Raw genomic sequence first — 14921 nt, 5'->3', positions numbered from 1 at the left:
TTTTTTTTTTTAACTGGTCTTATAAACCAAAGACATTTAAGGCAAATGAAAGTCCCAACCATCCTGCCTGGATGAATGTTGACAGTCTGTCACATATCTCCATCCCCTGATGCCATTTGTCATTTTTCCTTTTAATTTGTAGAAGTTCTAAAAATACAAAAATACGTTCTAAGATTAGTAGCATTAATATGTTGAAAGAGCAACACCATTTTTAAGTGTTGTTTTCTACTGCTCTTGTTTGGTAAAATTAGCTCCATGATTCCACCCAGTGGGATTATTTAATGAAAAGATTAAAGAAAGAAGAAGAGAAAGAGAAGGGGAAAGAGAGGAATAATAGGAAGAGGAGGAAGTGAAAGAAAAAGCAAAAACACTTTTATCTTTTCAAATCCCATGGCTGGAAAACATGGGTGTCTAATTTTACCTTTGACCTCAGTGCCATTTTTCCAAGTATATTCACTGCTAAGCTACACTTAAAGAACTTCACCTCTGTTTAACAAATATGATCTTGCTATGGCATAACGTATAGTAATAAAAATGTATGATTAACAATAGTAGTCCAATAATGAATTTGACAATATCTCATTCTAATTTAGCAATCTAGAAAAACATACATTTGAAGCTCCAACTTAATACTCCTTAAAAATATGTTTAAAATGAGGCCATTTTATTGCCTTAACATTTAAAAATTCCTTTCAGAGGCACTATTTCGAATGCGTACAGAAGAATTTTATATAGAAAGATACATAAATATACGTATCATTTTCCTCATTAAAAGCAATTTAAACAAATTTCTAGAGTTAGTAAATCTTTAAATTCCATTGATTCATTCACTCAGCAAATATCCATAGAGATTCTACCAGGTATTGAGACCTGGATATAAAGATAATGAAAACTAATGTCCTTCCTCACAGAGTTTCCTTTTGTGTGAGGAAACAGTCAGTAGGCATACAAATAAACACAGAATATAATCTCAGATCATGATAAACAGTTGAATAAAATAATAACACATTAAGGAAATATTATGTTAGCCTTGAATGTTCTAAGGAAGTGATATTTAACAAAAAATGTTATAAAGGAATAGGATAATGTTGAAGAACATTCCAGAATGAGAGAGTACAAAGAGAAAGGAGTAAGGGGTGGACATGAAATCAAATAACATGACAACAGTAAGTGTTGCTTTTGTCAAATAAGCATATAAAGCCGAAAAATTATAAAACATTTTGAAGACAGCTACTGATTTATTATAAAACATAGTTGGACCAGCTTAACCAAAGACTTTGAGAATCATCTATATTCTCCTGATAAAAGCAAATAGCAAAAATTAGTTTTATTTCAATTACTTTGAGGTGATCATGAATTTGTAAGGCCATGTTTCTGCATACGTAAATTATTTTTTTTGTTTCTCCATAACTCATCTTCTTCTCCATTGTAAATCAACATTTTATCTGACGGGAAAAAACTTAATATTCAATTTCAAGTCAGTGAAGTTATTTCAGACCCTCTCCTTCAGTGACATAAATTCAAGCAGGCTTACAAAACACATGATGCGGAAGTAGGAGGCTGAAAGTAGAGGTCGGAAATAGGATCCTGTTTTATTTTCTCATCTGTTAAAGTTCAAACTCCTGGTGGGTCTACTGATTTTTCACTATATTGGCAACTGCTTAGGGATTCTGCCTTCTCACTGAGTTAACAACCACATAAGACACAGCTGTTTTCTGCTCTGGACCTGTGTCATCACCACAAGATTCTCAAGGCCTTCATCTATCTCAGTCACAAAAGAAAGCAACGGCTGCTTCCTATTATCCCATGAGGGTATGTGTAGACCAAAGATGCATTCCCAAAGCTCCTTTCAAAAAACGATCTGGGGTCCATCTGTAGGGAGTGTGGTTTACAGACCATCTCTCACTGCCAGTCACTTCTTGGTCTGCCTCACCAGCTGTGAGTTGTCTTGCCTGCACTCATGCACATTGCTGGGTGGCTCACACCAATGACAGAACAAGTTCCAGCCATTTCAGCCAACCCAGGAAACTCTGGTGATTCTTGTTCCAAAGTTTCCCTTGAGGTTGGCCAAGGCTGTATCACAGATTTCTGTCATGTCCTGTTTCTTTCCCCCTCTCCTTCAAAGATGTTAAACCCCTAATGAACGTCCTGTACCCCAAACTCTGCCTTAGCATATGATTCTGGAGAACCTCACTTTTAAAGGGGCTTACATTTATTTAATGAGCCTACTGCACACACTTCTACCCAGGCATCTGGTGGTTGAGCCTGTTCTATTTTCCCACATTACATATATCTGAGGGATGTGCCATTCTGCCACACAGACAACCAGGTGGAAGATGAATCACAAGTCCCCTCCAATATCCCTTCTCCAAATGGTGGTGAGAGTGTCAAGTTTTTGTCACCCAGCGGAAGTAACCTCAGAATGAGAGGCAAAGCATGAGGGTCCTTCTCAGTGACCAAAGCCATTCTCCTACATTGTTTTCTTCTCTCACCTCTGCACTGCAACTCTAAAAACTGATTTAGCAAGTATTCTCCCACACATGGGGTCTGATGTCTGGATCATGGCTTTTTGTCTAAGTTTAAATGTAAAAATCCATACCTTTTTTCTGTGTTCAGGAAATTTTAACTACCTCCAAAAAAAAATGATGGATGGATCATGTTAAACAGCCTGGACTAAAGAGAAGTGGCAAGATCATAGAATATAAGTAAATTTAAAAAAAATAAAAAATAAAATAAATAAAACATATGTTTCAAATGACATCTGAACCCCATCTCTTTGGAACAGGCACATCATCACATGATCAATCTAAGCTTTTCCCTAGGTTTTTTAATAAATTGAGCAGGACATGGGATAAAGAGTTCTTACAACCTGATGACTAAGTTACAAGGAATCCTGGAAATCTAGGTGTCATGTATACCCCTCTCCTGCCCCTATACAAAAAAAAGTTCAGCTCATGCCAAAATGCAGAGAAGAGCAAGATGATAGATTTAGGATCAAACAAAACCACTCTTACAGCATTCAAGCCCCTGTCTCAGTACCTCTGGAGCCCAGAATTGTCCTCATTCCTGCCTTCCTGAAGCTGATGTTTTGCTCTGCCTTCGATTCTGAAAATTCTACCAGATTCCTTCTAATATTGTTTTTCCATAAGCTGGTATAACTCAGGGTTCATTATATGCAAATAATATGCTTTACAAAACTACATTGGAACATTTAACTGCTTATTATGGACCTTTGGCCTATGAATTGTACCCGCAGTTACCAACCATTGTTGTTCCCACTCTATCAACATGCATATGCACATACACACAAGCGCACACCCGTACACACACACACGTGTCTAGGCCAAGGAATTATCTGAATGGCAACTTAATCAACTTAATATACTCATGTATTCCCGACTCAGAAAACCATTTCAGCATGCTTATCTTGGGCCATTTATATCTGTATCATTTGTATGTAAGATCTAAGCAAGATGTGCTTGATTGTCCTAGTGTTGAGGATCATACCTACTTCCTTAAGAAAGTCCAAACATCTCAGTTGGCTAAGCGTCCGACTTCAGCTCAGGTCAAGATCTCGCAGTTCGTGGGTTCGAGCCCCACACCGGGCTCTGTGCTGACAGCTCAGAGCCTGGAGCCTGTTTCAGATTCTGTGTCTCCCTCTCTCTCTGACCCACCCTGTTCATGCTCTATCTCTCTCTGTCTCAAAAATAAATAAACGTTAAAAAAACAATTTTAAGAAAGTCCAAACATTCCTGAAAAAAATTAGTTTTATAGCAATGCACTTAGCAATGCAAACCCTCAATAATTCCAATGATCTCTGGTTCTTACTGGTTCTATTACCCAATCCTTGATATTACCCGGTCCTTTACATGTATTTCCTGAAGATTACATAATGTTAGTGATTTCTGATGGCATAACATATTTTCCAGAGTCTGTTTTTCAAATTTCACCTTGAAAATTTTCTCAGCTGCTTGTTATTGAGATTTGATGGACCTAAATGATCATGGCTACCTTGGAGGCCCAGAAGAACTCCAAATGTTGGCTCTCCACCCTGTGCATGTAATTCTTAAAGGAACTCAGCACAGCAGAACACAACCATTCACTTCATGTGAGTCATGAAACCTCAAAACCATATTTAATGTGGGATGTCTTTACTAGGAGGGTGGGGATATATCACAATATAACAAATGCAATGAACAGGCACAGCTTAAAACAATTCTGCACAGTTATAGTTAAGTGATGATAAAAATAGTAATTGCTGCTTTCAATGTAGCTTAACTCCAAGGCCATAAATAAGCCTAGAAATCTAACCCAAAACCTAAATATCTAAGCCAGATATCTAGCCTAAAAGCAAGACTATCTGACTGTGCTAGAACTCTTAATCCCTAAAAATAGCCTTAGCTTTATTTTGAAGAAGGAGTTCATCATCACTCAGCCTACCTCGAACTTCCTCTTCCTCACTTAGTAGCAGCAAAACTGATTAACTGATATTCACATTAACTTCTATTTGTATCCCTAAATATATTCCATTATTGGTATTCTTCTATATGTGCATTAGTGTCTATATACCTGAAACTGTACACTCTACAATATCTCTCTGGACTTTTCTTCACCCTCATTTGCCATCTAATAATTCAACAGGTCCTAAGTGTGATGTCCATGCCTGGAGAAAATACTACTCTGAAAACCTCCAGGGTGTTTCCCATTCTCCTTGCCACCATACATGGCATAACCATAGGAGAACATGTCAGTGACCCTAATTACCTTTGTTCCAGTCTTGTCATAATTGATGCTCAACAGAATGGATTATTTGATATCTTTCTTGAAAGTAACCACCATAGTCAAAATGTTCTCCATTTTCTATGATAGATCTGAATACACAGCCTCACAAAGTAGATAATGAAGATTATAGACATGGTCATTTCCTATTTCTGAAAGGATCTCATAAATAATCCCAAATTAAAGTTCCCTTATAACCTTATAGCGTCTATGATTTCTACCCAGTATAGGTACATAAATGATAGCTATTAAAATGGTAGTTATAACCGTATAAATTTTAATTTAAAATATTCTATAAATATTTACTAATTGCTTACAATATAACATCATGCTAGGATCAATAGAGAATCAATAGTGAGGGAATGATTTCAATGGAGACTGGCAAAAATGACCAATAAATTATTAAGTATAAATAAATGTGATTTTTGTGACATAACAAATAAAATAGAAACTACAGGATGCTACAGGAGCATGTAATGGAAATGTATGTTGGAGAGGGATGAGTCAAGAGGCATCAAAAGAAACTCTCTGCCAAAACTGATGCTTAGATTGAATCCTAAAAATTAGACAATCATCAAAGGAGATGGGGTAAAAGAGAGACATGGGAAAAATTTTGAGATTCAAGCAAAGGAAATGTAATAATAAAAAGGCTGGGGGTGAAAAACAAAATGAACTTAAGGAAGTTCATTCTAGCTGCACAAAAATCTAAATGAAAAGGAGAGAACTGGATGGGCAAGTAAGGGGCAGATAATGAAAGTTTGTGAAAGAGATGCTCAGAGAATTAGAATTTATTCCAAGAGCAATGGAAAATCACTAAAAGGTTTTTATGCAATGGTGTAAATTTTCTGATTTAGAAAGAAAATAAGAACACAGGACATTTCTATCACTGCCATAACAAACTCTACTGCTTTTTTGAATCCACCTCCTGTTCCCCATGAAGGCAGATCCACTTCTTGCAATATGGTGAACTAGAAATTCTAAAAACCCTCACACTACAAAACCTCTAAGTAACACATTAAGTAAATATAAGAAACATTTTTTGAAACACAGAGTATGTCTGAAGAAAGTAACAGCATTTCAAGGAAATGTGGGGGAAAAAAAAGTGAAGACTAATTCAAAAGTGTAGAGTAAACTAAAATCCAAACTGGAAACACCAAGTTGCTGGTGGAGTGGAGTGGGTGGAGTGTAATGCTGCTTCTACCGAGAGCCTTATGGATTACCTGCCTTGAGCCCTTACCCTTCCCACATAAAACTAGAATCCTCAAAGGGAGCATCTTCATATGAAACAGTAAACTATAAAAATTCACCCATTTCCCACCAGAGTAAAATGTAAAGATGGGATATCTATTCTGCTCTGGCTCTACAATAGAGAGGAAAACAAATTTTTGCCAATAATTTATAACTACAGGCCTGACTTCAGCCAAGTTTAGTATTTGAATTCCCATTGGTTGCTGGGTCTAAATCTTTAAAGTTTAAAAATTAATATAAAATGTTGGGATGCTTGGGTAGCTCAGTTGGTTGAGCGTCTGATTCTTCTGACTCTTGATTTCAGCTCAGGTCATGGTCTCACAGTTTGTGAGATGGAGGCCGAGTCAGGCTCCATGCTATCAGATTGGGATTCTCTCTACTCCCTCTCTCTCTGCCCCTCCCCCACTCGTGTAAACTCTCTCTCAAAATAAATGAATTTAGAAAAAAAGAAATTAATATAAAATGTTGCCACATTGCCTGGAGGCTGCTTAATCTCTAAGATTCTTGGTAGAACTAAATATAAAATCATTCCTAATGGATACACCTTAAATCTCCTTTACAGAAGATTGTCTACTGAGGATGAGTAATTGAAAATAGAAAACACAGAAGGAAACCATCACTGAGAGCAAGAATCAGCAGATACTATAAACAGCAGGTAAGAAACCTAAGACTTCAGATAACAAAACAATCTCATATAAAAATTGAGAGGGTTAGAAACACTGAATTTTTAAAAAATCAGAAAAATTCAGACAGATTTGGAAAAGGATTAAATACAATTTCTAGAAATTAAATATGTAATAGAGAATAAAAACAGAAAACTAAATGAAGCTGAAAGCATGATTAGTAAATTGTTAGATAGTTAAAAGACTACCAAGAAAGCAATAAACATAGACAAGAATAATGATTAATATAGAGGAAATAAAATCAAGATGACACAAAAAATATTTGATAATAACATGGAAAATATGCTGAGAGTTATTAAAGAGAAAATATTCTAGGTAAGTTATATCATTTGAGAAGAAAGCAAAAATTCTGATTTCTTTAAACTTTGTTAAATATATATGTCAAAATTTTAAGGGCAACACTTACAGGAAAAGAGATAATCTCCCTTAAATGGAAATACATAATTTCTAAATGAATAGAGAGACTAAAATTCAAAATAAGTTTTAGCAATCCAATAAAATACATAAGAAGGAAAATGTAAGCATAGGAAAAAATGGCATAAAATCCAAAAATGGAAATAAAAATTAACAATAATTACAATAAACACAAATGTAATTTTTAAATACCTAAAACATATGGACCCCAAACAATTACAAACAAAAGGATAGAAAAAAGACTGCAAATACTATCAAATGCTAATAGCAAATGCTAATCAAAAGAAAGCTGGTATAAGACAAAATAGAATTTATGGACCAAGACAAATGTATAAAAGTATTGTTATGCAAAAAAGAGTGAATGAATAATAAAAGGAAAGATTTACCAGGAAGACATTATAATTATAAATTAAACATGTATATACCTAATAACATAACTTTAGATCATTCTAATTATCACAAAGAACTTATAAACTAGGTGCTAATATTATGCACATTCTACACACACGGAGAAACTTGGACACAAAGAAGTAAGTAATTTGTCCAGATTCACACATCTAGTACATGATAGAGCTGAGACATACCCATTTATACCACCGTCACTCAAGATTCAAAAGGTCATAAAAGTAGAGTTGAAATATAGAGCTGAAAACAGCTCTAGTTTATGACAAAAGGAACAAACTCTCTATTGATATTTTAAATGAAAAGTAGAAAATGAATATATGCTTCCTGGATATCCAGCTGCTAGCTGACCTGAGAGAATTAGTGAAGTCCTTCCTCTCTGTTTCTACAGCAATTATTGCTACTTCTCCTCTGGCACTTTAATGTTGCCTCATTTGATTAACCTTCTTAAATACATTATAAAATCTTTGAGTTCAAAAGTCATGGCTTAGAATTGTTCATTGCCTCCAGGGCACCATAGAGTATATACTATACATAAAATATATATAAATCTTCCATCCAATGTCTGACAAGTTGCAGGTAGTCAATAAATGCTAGTTACCTGAACACTTCACAATGGGGAGGTAAGAATGAGTTTAGGAGTCAGGCAAACAAGTTTAAATATCACCACTGCTACTTCTTAGCTATTGACCAAAGTCAATTTTCTTGATTTCTCTGAGATGTGATTATCCCATCAGTTACCAGCCATACAATAATACCCACCTTAATGCTATATGCATTAAGTGACAATAGTGCATGAATAAATACTGGTACATAGTAGGTGCTCAATAACATTCATTATGCTTTCCTTCTATTAGATGACTAATTTTATATGGTCTTGATCCTAGAGTTTTATATTTGTCTGGGTTCTCCAGAGAAACAGAACCAGTGGAGGTTAAGAAGTGCCCAGATCTGCCCTATGTAAATTAGAGATGCAGGAAGGCCACCATTGTAGTTCAAAGGCTGAGAGCTAAAGTAGATTATGATTCCAGGCCTGAGGCCTGAGAACCAGGAGCACAAAGGACAAGAGAAGATTGATGTCCCAGCTAAGTGGCCAGGCAGAGAAAGACTAAATTCATCCTTCCTCTGTCTCTCTTTTTACTCAATTCAGGCCGTTGGTGGATTGGATGATGCCCACCCACACTGGGATGGGTCATCTGCTTTATTTAGTTCACCAATTCAAACACTAATCTCTACCAGAAACACCCTCACAGACATACCCAGAAATATTTAAACAGTTATCTGGGGCATTCTGTGGCCCAGTCATGTTGACATATAAAATTAACCATCACAAGTTTATTACAGACATCGGATCCAGAGTCAACACAAGTATTGCTCTTAAATTTTTTACAGTACACAATGTAAAACATAGATCACACCAATAGTACAGTCTCAGAACATCAGGAGTAGTTCATTAACACCAAAACAATTTTCTGAAACACAATTTTAATGGATAGGATCTAAATTCAGAATGGATAAAAATAGCTACTGTGGCCACTACTTTTTAGCAAATTGAAACTACTTAGACAATAATAATCAACTCAGACAGAAAACAAGTACTTCAAAAGTTTTTAGAGGAATAAGATACTAGAAACTGATTCTAAAGGTGTAGTATAATGCAGCCAGATGAAAAGTGCAGTCTTAAAAACACTCCATTGTGTGATAAAATTAAGAATAGGGAGTTTTCTCTGTGTGGATATATTTTAATTAGGTTTATTAGGCAGACAGTGAATATAAAAGTTGGGTTGTCCAGGCTACAAATTCTACAAGATTAACCTACTTGAATAAGAAGGAAAAAAAATGTGCATTTTTTTTTCAATCTGGATTCTTCCAGGTTGGACCTCCCACAGAAAAATCACATATTTTATTCTGAAAGAGTAAACTGCCCTTGTAATGAAAGAATGGGATCTTCAGGCACTTCTGACCTCTGTACCTTTAGTCAGACCCAAAACCTAAAACCTAAACCATGATAGATTATAAACTCCAAGGAAAAAGAGAATTTAAGCTATTTTAGAAAATTTCTTCACACTAATGTTCATGTCTAATACACCTTTACTTTCAGCACCTGGCATCGTATGGAGTAGGATTGTTGCTTCAATACATTAGCAAATGAACCTAAAATAGAAGCTAAAAATAAATTTCGATACTCACGCCATTTTAAATTCAAGTCACTAATATAACATTTGTATCAGCTATATTTTGAATGAATGAATGAATAAAATTCAAATGAATAAATAAAAACTCATGTTTCAACAAAGGACAAAGATATTTGAACCAATCATGTCGGTCAATTTATCAAGCTATGTAAACATTTCTCTTTGGCATAAATAATTCTGCTTTTCCTTGATTGATCACAGATTTAAAATTTTCCTCTTTATTACTTTTTTTTTTTTAAGTAGGCTCCATCCCCAGCGTGGAGCCCAAGATGGGGCTTGAACTCACAACCCTGAGATCAAGACCTTAGCTGAGATCGAGTCAACTGTTTAACCAACTGAGCCACCCAGCCACCCCAATTTTCCCTCTTCAAATATACTTCCACCAAAGTATAAGAGGGTAATATTCATCTCTGGAACCTTAGCTCAACGGTACTTGAAAAACTCTCTCCTATCACCCAATAACAAGTCATTTTGCTGTTCACAACTTGCAGAGGTTGCTATGCAACTATAATGAGAGAAAGAGAAATTTCAAGACACAGAATATATAGCACATGAATTAAGGTGTTAGAATAAAATTAGTTGAATGTGTACATGTATGTGTAGGCAAATACTGTATAAATTATCAGACTGTAATAAGCTGAAAGGATAGTATTTCTGTGAGAAAAAAAAAAAAAGCCAGAAGAAGCAGATTTTCCAGTTAGAAGCTTACAAAGTTCTTTCAGTTAATTAGGCCTATCATTTAATTTGATCACTAAACTGCAGCCTAGGCATAAGGCACAAAGAAAAGAACAGTGGGTGGACAGTTAGCAACTGAATTGGGCAGGCAGCACACACCAGTACAACTCTCTTTTTTTCCTTCCTCTATTTTGGGGAGGAAGAATATAAGAATACATAGAATGAGAGCTTTGTGCTAAATCGCGTGTGACAGTCATCCTAACAGGATGGAACACATGGTGTTCAGAACCTCACACTTTAGTAAGAATGCAAGCAAAAACGAAAGATACACTAGAAATATATGTAAACACAGCCTATGTGATCCATAAAGGCAAAAGCATGACACAGAGGTGTTCCCACAGAGGTTTTTCTCTTCTACTAAAATAGTTTCAACTTCCAACAAGCTTTCTCCCAAAAAATCCCAAAGCTTTATGTGCTAAAAAGATGTTTTTAAGTCTTTCTCACTAGGGAAGTAGTAGCGTAAATGAAACTGTGTCTCTGAAATCTGCTCAGGCAATTGCACTGCCTTTGTCAATGCCCTTCTGCTAAAGACCACCAGAGACACTCCTGTAGTTGAACCAGAAGGGTTCATTACTCACGGAAGCAAGGGAGAAGATGCATGGGGACTGTGGGCCATCTCAGTAATCGATGTTAGGAAGAATCTCTTGGAGGATTTTGGCTTTGGCTGGGTGCTTTTGAAGAGAGTCAAAGAGTCTCTAGATGATATAAGAAAGCAGGGACAATTCTGTGGGTGGGTATCTCAATACATCTTTTCATTATGGACAGGCCTGAGTGAGGCTTAAACTGTCGTTGGTGATGAAGTAGTAGTTTCTCATGTCAGCCAGGAGAAAGGGGGATGTTTGCTATTTTGTGGATGGCACAGTAACCTTATTTTGCACGTGCTTAAGAAGTTATGATATGGTCCTGTGCTGTCTTGCTCTGTCATGGTCTCAGAATGGCCCTTGTCTTGTGTTGGTGTTTGATGAGATTGTTTATGCCCAACAGAACAACCATTGGGTGTTAAGTACCAGGCCAGCTTCAAATAACCCTGAAGCCCAGAGCTTTGTCAGACAGTTCCCCATGGTCAAGAGCTGCTTTTTACTTTCGCGTTTCTGGTTGTTTTCAGAATAATAAACCCTTCACTTAACTGTGAAGTTAAAATGGACACAGCAGACTGGGCGTGAGATCTGTACCATGTTGGATTTACTACGGGAGCCAAATGGTTTACTGCCACAGACTGCATAATCTTTTTTAGTTCACATTGTCATGGACCTGTTTTCTCTGGAAATCAGCACTGTCTTGTGTCAGTTCAGTAGCTAGGCTGCCCATAAATATAAGTGACAAACACATCCATACTGATGAAATTACTACAACAGTTGACATTTATGTAGTCCTTATTTGCCAAAGAGCTTTATATCATCTTGTCAGTTATTCCTCATAGAAAGAAGACTATAGGTGATCTAAAGAGATCAGATGGCTTTCTGAAAAGCATAGACTAGTGGAACCAAAACATGAAGTCATCTTCTGAACTGAGGATCCGTTCTGAAAGCGTTCACCCTTAAATTGGTACAAACTAACCTTTAACAGCATGATGTCTGAGAGAGCAGCTCTGAGACCAGGCCACCTCCATTTATTCTCTACTTTGCCATTTTCTGCCTTTGTGACTTTGAGAAAGTTGTTTTACCTCTCTGTAACTCAATTTTCACATCTGTAAAATACAATATTTCATAGTAGCTAGCTCATAGGCTTGTTGTACAGATTAAACAACTCAGTACATAAAAAGAGTTCAGGACAGTGCAGACTCCTCTTTACCATTTATCAAATGTTAGTTACTCATATGGGCTGAATTGGACATCTCTCTCAAATTCCTATGTTGAAGCTTTAACTCTCAATACCTCAGAATGTTACTGTATTAAAGATAGGACCATTAAACAGTTAGTCAAGTTAAAATGGGGCTGTTAAGGTGGACCTTAGTCCAATCTGAACTATAAGAAGAGGAAATTTGGGGGGCGCCTTGGTGGCTCAGTCGGTTAAGCATCCGAGTTCAGCTCAGGTCATGATCTTGTGGTTCATGGGTTTAAGCCCTGCATTGGGCTCTGTGTTAACAGCTTGGAACCTGGGAGCCTGCTTTAGATCCTATGTCTTCCTCTCTCTCTGCTCTTGCCCTGCTCATACTTTTTCTCTCTCTTTCAATAATAAATAAGCATTCAAAAACTTAAAAAAAAAAAAGAGGAAATTTGGGCACACAGAAAAACCCCAGGTATGCATGTCCTCAGAGAAAAGATCATGTGAGGATATAGTGAAAAGGAGGCCACCTGCATGCCAATGAGAGAGGCCTGAGAAGAAACCAAACCTGCTGACACCCTGACCTTGGACTTCAAACCTCCAGAAATTGAGAAAACAGATTTGTGTTGTTTAAACCACTCACTCTGTGCTATTTTGTTATGACAGCACTAGCAAACTAATGCCAACACATTTATAAATGTTAGCCATTACTTGGGGCTGAACAATCTCAAAAATTTCAGTTGCTATTTCTTAGAATCTGTATGTAAAGATATCGATGAGAACATAAAATAAGTTTTCCATTTAAAAAAATTTTTTTAACATTTACTTATTTTTGAGAGACAGAGAGAGATAGAGCACAAGTGTAGGAGGAGCAGAGAGAGGGAGACAGAATCTGAAGCAGGCTTCAGGCTCTGAGCTGTCAGGACAGAGCCTGATGTGGGGCTTGAACCCACAAATTGTGAGGTCATGATCTGAGCCAAAGTCAGGCGCTTAACTGACTGAGCCACCCAGGCCCCCTCTTTTTATTCTTTAAATTTTTAATTTTTCCATTTTTTAAAATAGTTGACATCTCTTAAATTTTTTTAACTGTTGATATTTTTAGAGCTTCTCATACATACCTTTCTGTCCTCACTGTGCCAACTTATAGAATACTGTATATCAAAGTATACATTGATTACTTCATACATTCTAGTTAGTATGTGATAAAATCCACATAGGGATAATATAGGAAGATCAGTCAAAGAGGGACAGGAGGATGATAAAGCCATAAATAAGTCTGTAACGAAGCTAGCAATGAGAGCCAAACCATGACGAGTCACCAGGAAGAGATTCCTTCTGTTTGTGCTTTAATTTGGAAACTAGCAGGACCCAGTAAAGAGACTGTTAGTATCAAAAGAGCCTGTGCTAAAGCAAGACCTCCAACCACCATAGCCACGTAACTTAAGACTCTCCAGAAAAGACTAAAGACCAAGCAGACATAGGGGCACCTGGGTGGCTCAGTGGGTTAAGCATGTGACTTCAACTCAGGTCATGATCTCACAGCTCGTGAGTTTTAGCCCCACATTGGGCTCTGTGCTGACAGCCTGGAGGCTGGAGCTTGCTTCAGATTCTGTCTCCCTTTCTCTCTCTGACCCTCCCCTGCTCATGCTCTGTCTCTCTCTCTCAAAAATCGATAAACATTAAAAAAAAAAAAGATCAAGTAGACATAAGATATCCACTCTGGACAGGGCACCTGGGTGGCTCACTTGGTAAAGTACCTGACTTTAGCTCAGGTCATGATTTCACAGTTCAAGAGTTCGAACCCCACATCAGGTTCTGTGCCGATAGCAGGGAGTCTGCTTGGGATTCTTTTTCCCTCTCTCTCTGCCCCTCACCCACTTGCTCTCTATCTCTTTCTCAAAATAAATAAAAATAAACTTAAAAATAATTAAATAAAATAAACAGGCATCAAGTTAATAATTTTATATTTTCATCAGACTCTATGTAAATCATCAGAGACAGAAAAAAATAAAACAAAGAAAGGAAACCATGGAATACTTTGGATTTTTTTAATCACAAGAGAAAGGGTAACCCACAACACACAAGGAAACTGATCAAGTTGAGTTAAATGTCTCTTACGAAATTGCAGTGCATATATGCCTGGCAAGACACCAACCCCACCCCTACTTATGGTAATAGCAATATAATAAGAAAAAGCACAAGTAAATAGAGCAAGCATTAATTAGAGGTAGAGTCACATATTCTGTACAGGATAAAAGAACTGGAGAGGAGTGTGAGAAAGATTGTATCACCAAGACAGATGTCATTATAGGGAAGAATATGTGTAAATGAGCAAACTTGAACTTACGAATTTGAAAAAGCATCTGGATTTACTCCTTCTCTCACTGAATCTAGTCAAATCGATGTATATTATTTAGGCTAGGCTGCTGTAATAAAGATAATTAACAATAATTGAATAGCTTAAAGAAGACAGAAATTTCTTTCTTTCTTATCTGATAGCCTGAAGTGAGCAGTCTAGGTCAAAGTGTTGCCCTGCTCCGTGCAGTCATTCAAAAACCCAGGTTCCTTCCTTCATGCTTCTCCACCATCCCACAATGCCTTGTCTTTATGATATAATTAAAATCAGGTCACTGCCATTGTAAGACTGCATCAGGCTAACAAGCATAAGACAGCATGGTGGCACATACCCAGTTCCAGAGGT

The 14921-nt window shown here is 36.7% G+C and overlaps 1 long non-coding RNA gene across 1 annotated transcript in view; it reads left to right on the top strand.

Annotated features, from left to right (window-relative positions):
- The first annotated feature begins 3998 nt into the window (after positions 1 to 3998).
- LOC131519155 (uncharacterized) overlaps positions 3999 to 14921 on the top strand; it is a 33024-nt gene continuing 22101 nt past the window's right edge. Inside the window, exons 1-2 of the long non-coding RNA XR_009265502.1 lie at positions 3999 to 4108; positions 6590 to 6682. This is a non-coding gene — a long non-coding RNA (uncharacterized LOC131519155). The remainder of the gene's footprint in view (positions 4109 to 6589; positions 6683 to 14921) is intronic.

This window comes from Neofelis nebulosa, chromosome 8 (genome assembly GCF_028018385.1).
Source record: "Neofelis nebulosa isolate mNeoNeb1 chromosome 8, mNeoNeb1.pri, whole genome shotgun sequence".
NCBI classification, from domain to species: Eukaryota; Metazoa; Chordata; class Mammalia; order Carnivora; family Felidae; genus Neofelis; species Neofelis nebulosa.
Note: the sequence above shows the minus strand (reverse complement) of the source record. Positions and strands in the feature narration are given on the sequence as shown.